The 9,490-nt window shown below is 44.4% G+C and overlaps 1 protein-coding gene across 3 annotated transcripts in view; it reads right to left on the bottom strand.

Moving 5' to 3' along the window:
* Positions 1-9,427, bottom strand: part of THSD7B (thrombospondin type 1 domain containing 7B) — a 309,626-nt gene extending 300,199 nt beyond the window's left edge. Inside the window, exon 1 of one of the 3 annotated variants that reach the window (XM_027695950.1) lies at positions 9,343-9,427. The gene's annotated coding sequence lies outside the window, so the exon portion shown is untranslated. Of the gene's footprint in view, positions 1-9,333 lie in introns of all 3 variants that reach the window. The other 2 variants (XM_027695952.1, XM_027695951.1) reach the window with 2 other exon arrangements.
* Between the last annotated feature and the right edge of the window lie 63 nt (positions 9,428-9,490).

Here is a 9,490-nt window from a genome sequence, read left to right on the forward strand (position 1 = left end):
AGTTTTTTACAATGAGGAACCCCTTTGCAAATCTAACTGTAGACACAACAAAGCTTTTTATTTGTTTCTTCAACACTGGGAAGTTCCGATTTCCAAAATTCTTCCTTGCATGAATAAGCATGTAAGTAATCTTCTGAATACGTGAGTGAGAGAAGGAAAGAAGAAATAGCTTCATTATCGTTATACACAATCTTACAGGCAGCTGTGGAAACCCAAGTTTCTTAAAAATTATTGCCATGATGAAAAAGCATAATCTATTTCAACAGCAAGTTCCATCGTGTCACTGATTCCTTCAATATTTACATTGTTCCAAGATAGACTGAACTAACAATAAGAGCTCAGCAACATAGTGCATAAGATAATTCATATATTCTAAGGCACCACATCTTTTTCGATCAGTCAGTAACATTAAACCATCACCTAAGAGAACGGAGCATAACTTCCAAAAACAACAGTTCAAACCTGAAGATTACAGAACAGAAAATTAAGTGTGGCATCATTTGCTGAAAAGCTGTGATAAAAACCTAGCAGAGACTCAAAAAAAAAAGTTTTAAAAATTAAAAACAGTTCTCTATACTGGATGGCCCAAGGCAATCCCGTGTGCACTGCAACATCCAACCCTGCTGTTAGTGTTTCTTGAGGCTTGACCCTGCACAACGGGATAGAAAGCATTAAACACAGCACACAGCTGAAGCCACACTGCAGTGCTTCAGACACCAAGTTAACGCCCAAGTTAACAGGATGTTGATCTTATTTTGGAGTAACAAGGGGGAAAACCTGCCCCACCTCCCCTGTTTGAGTCTTGCTGTATCATCACTTACTGGCATTAATATTGCTCTCCTCCTTAGGCAAGCCCTGAAAGACTCTGATCCTTTATATCCTTTAAAGGGAGCAATTAATGCTGCTATTCAAAGTTTCTGACCTTTAACTCTCAGTCCCAGTAGTGTTATTCAGATTTTCCTTTTCAAGTTTAGCAGAAAATAGTAACTATCTGCGTTTTCCTAAAGGCAGACAGGCATTAATACCAACCTCAAATTGGAGTCCATTTTGGAAAAGTAATTCCCAAATTTTACACCGCCAAATGTGCTCCTCTGCAGGATCAGATGCTTTCCAAACTCTGCCCTTCCCAATGACTTCAGGTTCTGCCTTCCAGAGGTATTTTGGCAAATGACTTTGAAAATGTTTTCATATCTTAGCCTTTCTGCATTAAGTTTTGCATCCCATTCTGCATTCCCCCCCATCATCCTCTGCAGGAGGATGACTATTGCTATGATTATTTTCAGTGAAGCCACAGTCCCAAATTCCATATTCTTTATTCCTGTTAAACACCACTTCCCACTCAACTTTCTTGCCCCACTTTTTCCCCCACAGCTTCTTACTCAGCTGCCCTGTTGCTTATTTGAGAAATATTTACAACAGGCATCCCAGAATCAAAATAATATATCTACTACTTGTTGTCTTCGTCTAATTTGTATTTTTAAACTGTCAACCATAGAGGCTGATTTGATACCTAGAAAACCAAGAGAGCATATCATGTTTGCAACTGCCCCTCTCTCAAATAAAAAAAATCAAAACTGATAATTCCAGCCCATCAACACCTTTCTGCTTTAAACCTTTCCTGATAAGAAAGTCTTTACAGCTCATCTGGAAGATTGACAAGCTGGTATTTCTCCAGACCCAGAGAAAGGGCATTGTACAGCCAAGACTCTTTCAAATAGCCAGGGAAAAAGTTACTCCTATTTAAACAGGGATCAAGACAGGCTCAGCCAGAGCTGCACGGGGAAGGGGCAATCAACCTGACAGTAAACGTAATTAGTGTTATACTTCCTGCCAAAATTAGACATGATATAAGCAGATACACAAACAAATTTGACATGATATATTACCATCAATATTCCTAAATATATAAAAGGGGTAGAGGATTGGCTTTTTGAAGGGTGGGAGTAGGGTTTTACATATTTTGAGGTGAAAAAACAAATCCTGACATGCCTCCATCACTTCTGTCTCCATCCTGTTTGTTCATTAAAGTTTCTCCTTTCCTTTCTAGTTCCTATTTCCATCACAGTCAGAGTGACACAAAACATCCTTTTTTTATTGCAGCTCACTAAAATCAAAGTTGGATCATGTCTCTTTCTCATGTCTTTTCTTTCCTCTTTGTCATTCAGAAGCTTCAAGTCATTTGCTGTCTGACCACATTTACAGTCTGAGTCCATTCCTCAACACCAGCTCATTTCCTTGCCTCTCCGCTTTCCACTGGCACTCACCAAAACTCCTTCCCCTCATTTCACAGCTCCATTACAAATTGCCACCATCTCCTTACTAGCACTCACACAACCCTTCTCCCTGATCCCAACACCAATTTTCATCATCTTTGCAAACTTTTTAGTATGAGCAGTTTTCTATTCTTTTAAACACATTCTATTGTTTCCCTTTCTATAAACCACCCTTGCTCTGTCAACTTGCAAAGCTTCTCTCTATCTGCTCATTCCCAGGTTTGCTTCACTGCAACACTGTCCCAACCCCGTTTTTCTTGATCATTTGGTGTGAGACCAAACATCTCACATTCATTTCACTCGTCCCCGTGTTCAGCAAAAGAAGACAGAATAATAAACTACTGCCACAACCTCTGCAAAGAAATCCTCCCTTACCAAATTCCACTCTCAAGCTCTAGAGATACCAAAAAGAAATCTAGAACTGAGGATTAACAAAAGCCTCAGAAAATAACTTATTTGAGAGCTACTCTATCCAATGTATATCTTTAATAGAATCATAGAATGCTTTGGGTTGGAAGGGACCTTAAAGATCATCTCATTCCAACCCCCTGCCACAGGCAGGGACACCTTCCACTAGACCAGGTTGCTCTGAGCCCTGTCCAGCCCAGTCTTAATACCCAATTTAGACTTGATACTGAAGAAAAAGAGAGAATCATTCCCAGCTCCACACCAAGGAAGTAACAGGGAGACAACAATCCGCAGTTCTCTCAGAGCTGGACCTGGAGGTGATTGGGCTTCTCTGTTAAATGGAACAAAATATTAAAAAAAAAAAAAAAAAAAAAAAAACACAACACAAAAAAACCCACACACCCCCCACACCTCCCTTCCCAAAAGAAAAAGGAACAAAACTAGAACTGAATCCCTATTTTCTTTTTGCTTCTGCTAGAAAACAATACTAAAGCTTTCATTTAAAGTCAGCCAAGTTTTATTCCTGAAAAATTATGGCTTCATCTGGGGGAAATTTAGCCTTCTGCTTATTTTGTTTTGATTTCTGCTTTGAAATAGAGTTTTACTTAAAAATACATTACAATGTTTAGAGAAATTCACCAAGTTCTCAAATCATGTGACTTCTGAAACAGTGACCTTTCACTAGCAATATGTCCTCCGTGGACCAAACTTGTGTCCTCCCTAACTGGAAGCTCTGGTTGTTCCATTTTCTGCAGCACCTGAACTTGGCACTAAAGTACTTGAGTTAGAAAAAAATCTAGGCCAGGCAGAGGTATTTATGACTTTTTTTGATGGGAAGTTTAAAAATTACTTTACCCCAAGAAATAAGTCTTTAACTGGACTTGTCTTTGCTATTGCAGCAAACACTGAGCATATTGCTGTTCATCTCCTGACAAACGACTCTCTGGGAGAATACAAATCATCCGTGCTGAGCTTCAGCAAGGCTCTGGAACAGAGCTCTGTTTCAACCCACTAGAGACAAAAAGCCAGCCACAAAACAGACTCCACCCCAGTGGAAAGCCTCCCTTGCTCATAAACACGAGTTTTAATCCCATTCATTAATGGCTGAACTGCACTCACCTTTATTGTGCTACATCTTCAGGTCGCTCCTCCATCCATTACAGTTTGTGCTTTGGGTGTATTCTCTGTTTTATTAACTGTAATTTAATTCAGTACATATTCCCACACAGGACGGGTGATTTTCCTGACTGTTTCAAAACACTTCACAAGATGGAACACAGATAAATTTTTAAACAGCAAAACAAGATACACAGAGATTGAAAAAAAAACACAAGAGGGAATCCTACTGCCTGTTTCTGTTGGGATGGGTTTGTAAAATAAAGTTTGCCATAACTGTCAAGGCTCCCACCACCTAAGTCCTTTCTTCATGAATAAAAACCATACACTAAAAACTGGTGGTCCAAAACTGTACATCATTGCTGGAGATAGTAGCAATCACAGAGACCACTGCTAGCTCCTTTGCTAAAGGTGGATATCATGTGTACCTGAAATTAATTACAGATTCTTAAATATTTGCATAAGTGTCTCAAAAGACTTATGTTAATGTCCAGGATCATTACCCCCACAATGCAGTACCCTCAACAGTTCTGCCCTGCCCTCTACTATCTACTCAGATCAATTTTGCAATGAAAACCCAGCAATTCAGTTAAAATAGGGGCTTAAGCAAAGATAAAAAGTCTATCACAAGACTCAATACTGCTGTCCTATTGTACACATATAAAAACATTATGTTTTTTTAATATAAATACTTACACATCCCACAATGTGCTATGGCAAGTTCTGCTCTCCAAAGCCCTGCTGAAGAGGCAGCAGACAGAACCCCACACTGCTCTCACCGTGTGCTGAAACAAGGCCAGTGTGAATTACAAGCTATTGTGGAAGATGGATCAGAAACGGCCACAATTACACCTAATGACTGAGGAGATCGTTTCATTTATCTTTCCTCGGGAAGGCTACACCAGCCTGACAGAGCCCAATGGCACGTGGTGTCTTTCTGCACATTCCTGGCAACCTAAGGACTGACAAGGACTCCCCCCTCACCCCGAGCAAGGCTGGCACCAGAACTCTGCCACATGAACTTAGGCCATCTCCAACCTTTCAAAAACAGCTGTTCACTACTAGAACATCCTTTTCCTGCATAAACACATTTTCTGTTTAAGCAACTGAGTCAGTAAGGTTACTATTTCTCCACTTTCTAATAGTTTTTAAGTAGTTCTAAATGTTCATTTCACTTATAAAACCTTTTATTTTCCCTCTCTCCTGGGTCACGCTACCCTTTCAGGTCACATCACCTCAGCTGAAACACTTTTCATACTTTCCTGCACTGCAACTGGGCTTGCACATTCTGGGTTTTATTTGCTTTCTTGGTGGTCCCTGAACCTCTTTCTTTACCCATTCCATGCACTTTCTCAAAACAGCTGCCCGCTCTCTGACTGCAGGTGAGGTAGGAAACAAAACAACCCCCTTTTAAAGTTGCTACCTTATTTTCAGACACAAATACGAGCATCAGCAAGATGAGACTCCACAGAAAAAAAAAGAGAACAACCAAAAATCTTTTGCAAAAAAAATTAGATTTTGTTTCAATCAGAACAAAAGCTTAACAAACAAAAATCAAAACAGAAAGGAAGCGCAACTAAGAGCATTCCCAACACAAATGATGCAGCATGCCCTTAATACTCGAGTGTTTTAACTAAATACAGCAGAAGTACAAAGGAATGCCTAAAGATGATTCAGTAAGGAGGCATTCAAAGCAGAAAGAGCATTACCAGCATGTTCAGTGCAAGCTTGCTAGTCCGAAGCACAGTATATTTTGTTCTTGTGGTTAAAGCCAGACTGCAGACAGGGAGCACTTGTGCTCAGACACAGAAGTAAGGTAGGACAGTCTGTCAGTGACTTGGAGGCTGGACCTCTGCAGCCTCACAGAGTGAGCAGAGAAACCTGCCTTCCTTGCAGAGTTTCTAGTTTTAAATGACCCACACAACTCTCATCCTCTGGCATAAATTCCTGGGTTTTATTTTGTTACATGAACAGTACTTTATTTTGCCTGTGGCCCTTTATCTGCTTCCCCCACCACAGTACCCACTTCATCACCACTCTGGAAGCAGCTTTGGTTGTGGTGGGAAGCCCAGCTTCCAGAAGGAGCACAGCGAGCAGGGTTCAGCATCCTCAGCACCATCCTGGCTTCACCTGGCAATCACACCCTCATTTCACACCACACCCTCCCATTTACTCTGCTGTACATGATCCTCAGGCAACTAACAGAAAAGGTGGAATGCTACCTCAGTAAAGAGTCAACACTTTCAAAGTTTAGGCAAAGAGCTGGAGTGACATTTGGGCAAAACCTCACGGCATGGAAGGACCCAGAACACACAGAGCAACACACCGCAACAGCACAGAGAGCGCTGGCTGCGAAGTCTGATCTTAAGTCTGATCTTGAAGCCTGAAACTCAAGTACAACGAGGCATGCCAGCCCACACATAGCTTCTCAATTTTTCTGGTTTACAAGCAAACCACACAAGCCATCACCCCTAGGCAGCTCCAGCAGCATTCCCGATCCTCAGCCACACTGGTAACACTGGAGCCTGTGAACTGTTGCCAGGACAAGACGAATTTTCATTTCCTATTGCATTAACAAACCACAGAGCAGCTCTGTTTCGTGAAAACAATGCTTTTTTCTCACCATACTGAAAGAAAACCCCCGAGGTTCAACAAAGGTTCTGCAAATTGACAACCTAGACACATACTTATCGAACACACTTCAGGGCAATCCATCAGGACAGTTTCCCTCACGTACAAAAATGCCCCAAGAAGTTCCCAAAGCCGCCTCTGCGTCAGGTGGCTCCAGCAGACAGACCTCTGCCGTCCCCCCCTCCAGCCCATCAATAGCATCAAGCCCAGCTCAGCACACCCCATTAAAGCACAGCATATACCTCTAATGGAGAATGAAGAACTTACCTCCCTGGACAACAGCCTGGAGGCATTTTCATCACCTCTAATCTGCAACAGTATCCCTGTTGCTCAGCTTTCAGAATCCCTTTAGGTTAAGGTATGGGGGTGACAGCAGCGTTAAAGGGCAGGGAAGCAGAGCAGACACAGGTGCTCATGGTGTCAGTGCAGCACCGTCAACCCAGGGTAATTTATTTTTTTTGTATTTTTCTTATCCCACTCTTTGCTTACAGCCTGCACAGCCAGACAAGCTCAGTTGCCTTGGACACCTGGATGAAACTGTTCACATCACAGCACATCTTCCACCAGGACCACCCTGCCCACCTACTAACAGAACAGGGACATCAAAAGCTTCCAAAGTGCAAGCACCACCTGGGTTTTCCGCTCTCCAAAACCACTCATATCACCACCTTTGTGCTGTTATTCAGCACTGAGCTTGGCACAGAATACTTGCAGCACCTGGCATGGTTCACCCGCTCCAGCTCAGGCTCCTCTACCAGCCCCTGGGGTAGTTAATGCTGTGCCCAAACACAAAAGGACCAAGTATCTAAAACAGGCACGAGAGCCCTGATCATCTGTGTGAGGACATGTAAGAGACTGAATACTGGTTAGGGAATAAAAAAAAAAAACAACACAAATTATACTGAAGTGCAAGGAGACCCAGGGGAATCCCCACTTGCTACTTGCAAATCCCGGAACTTTTGTGCCATCAAAGGCAGCTCAAAGCAGCCCGAGAGCCTCCACCAGAGCAGCGTCAGCAAACACGCGGGGTGATCCTTATCGGCACGGCTTTCTAGTGAGGAGACGTCCCTAGAAAGCAGTCACTACAAACACAGTTTTCCTGAATATCATTACTGATCCAGAAGTAATGAAATAGCAGATAATATGGCCCCAGGGTACAAATCAACCACCTACCCTAATGCATACAGATGGAGCTTAACAGCTCTTCTGGTCTTCCATTACCGGAGTGAAATGGGATCTCTGAAACACCATAGTGGCAGAGCAGAAGAGAAAGAAGTTTACTAATGAGTGATATTTGCTTCTGATTCTTCAGAAAAATGCTTTTAAATACTGCAATCTGAAAAAGAGTCTCTGTTTTCACGTATGAAGATGAGTAGAAACAGCTTCCCCTCACAGAACCAAGACAAAAAAGCAGAGCGTACAATCTACTGCTCTCCCCTGGTGTTGCAGAAAAGGCTTTGCTGAGAACAGTGTCTAAATACTTTCTGCAAAAATCAACAATGAAACTTCAGTCCCATCACAGCAAGCAGCAAAACCATCACGACTTACAGCAGGGTCGTGCTCCTCGTGTTGATGTTCGCAGCAGTTAAAGCAGTAACTTCCTCAATGCTCTAAAACCAGCCCTGCAATATGTCAGGTACAGGCAGGCACAGAATCTCTCTGCATCCATCCTTAGGGAAATTTAGCACTTAACACCAAGAGCCTACTCCCTCAAAGACACCATGTTATGCATTCTGAGCTGGTCTCATCCCCACGAACCAGCCCAGCCCACACCCCAACACGCCCACACCTGCCTTCTTTGAGAAGTATGCCTGTACCCGAGCATGTCACTTTAATGCCATCTCTTTCACCTTTGATATGGCATTACCTAAATTCCACCAGAATCTTTTCAGAAACTAAAGAGTTCAATGCTCTAGTTAACCAGTTTCCTTGAAGTTTGAAGATTTTACGACATCAGTTGAACAGCCACACAACGCACCTGTGTGACACAAGGCACTAACAACAGCAGCTCTCAGCCACCTCGTCCTCTCACATGTACCTTCAGTGGTAGCCAGCTCTAACAGGTATATTATCCCACTCACCTGCGCACACAACAAAGACATCCCCTGCATAACTTCTTCTTCCAAAAATTACATTCTCAGAAAATCAATTCTTTAAGCTGATTTTCTGTTTTCATTAGAGGAATTAACAAACACATTTCAATTATACAAAAGAGCTGGAGGCAGCGGTCAGCAAGTACTTTTTATGACCCTCATCTATTCTTTTAAAAGCCTTCTCCAGGAACGCTCAGGCAGGCAGAGGAGTGGGAGGGAGGAGAAGGAACACGACTACAGAGTGCTCATCATATCTCCACACAAATAAAGTCCAAACTCTACACGGCTTGACCTTGAATGAACGACAACACACAAAATAAACACAAAGAAGAGCACAAATTAAGAATGAATGTTCAAGGTGATGAGTGGCTAATGAAGCGTATCGCGTGCCTTGTTTAAAACCACCGACTGAAGAAACGGGCGGAGGGGAAAAGACAACTCAGACGGACCGCGATGCTGCGGCCGGGGGTGGGTGAGGAAGCGTGGGTTTAGGAGCCACCCCGCACCACGAAGAGCCCAGACCGAGCCGCGATACTTTACCGGCGGAGCGGAGTTGGCGGCGGTGCCGCAACGAGCCGCGGACGCGCTGCCCGCCCGAACTTCACCTGCCTCCGGCGGTGTCCGTGCCCCGCTACCCCGGCGGGCAGCACCCGGACCGGCGCTCGGGGGATGCGGGCGGGTTCCCGCCCAGCAGCGAGCCGGGAGATCCCGATCGGAGCGCTCCCAAACCCGCGGCAACTTCTGCGGGTCCGTCCGTCCATCCATCCATCCCCCCCGCACGCCCCTCCCGGAGCCGAGCCCCCGGAACCCACCGGACCCACCCGCTCCCCCGGCAGCGGGGCGGCCGCACCTCCTCGGCTCCCGGTGCACGGCATGGAGCCCGGCGCGGTGCGCTGTCGGCGGCGGGTGTGCGGGGCCGGGGCCGGCGCCGCGGGCGAGCCCGGGCGGGCGGGGCGGGACGGGCGCGCA

This window comes from Neopelma chrysocephalum, unplaced genomic scaffold (genome assembly GCF_003984885.1).
Source record: "Neopelma chrysocephalum unplaced genomic scaffold, ASM398488v2 Primary Assembly neopelma1_103b, whole genome shotgun sequence".
Classification (NCBI taxonomy): Eukaryota; Metazoa; Chordata; class Aves; order Passeriformes; family Pipridae; genus Neopelma; species Neopelma chrysocephalum.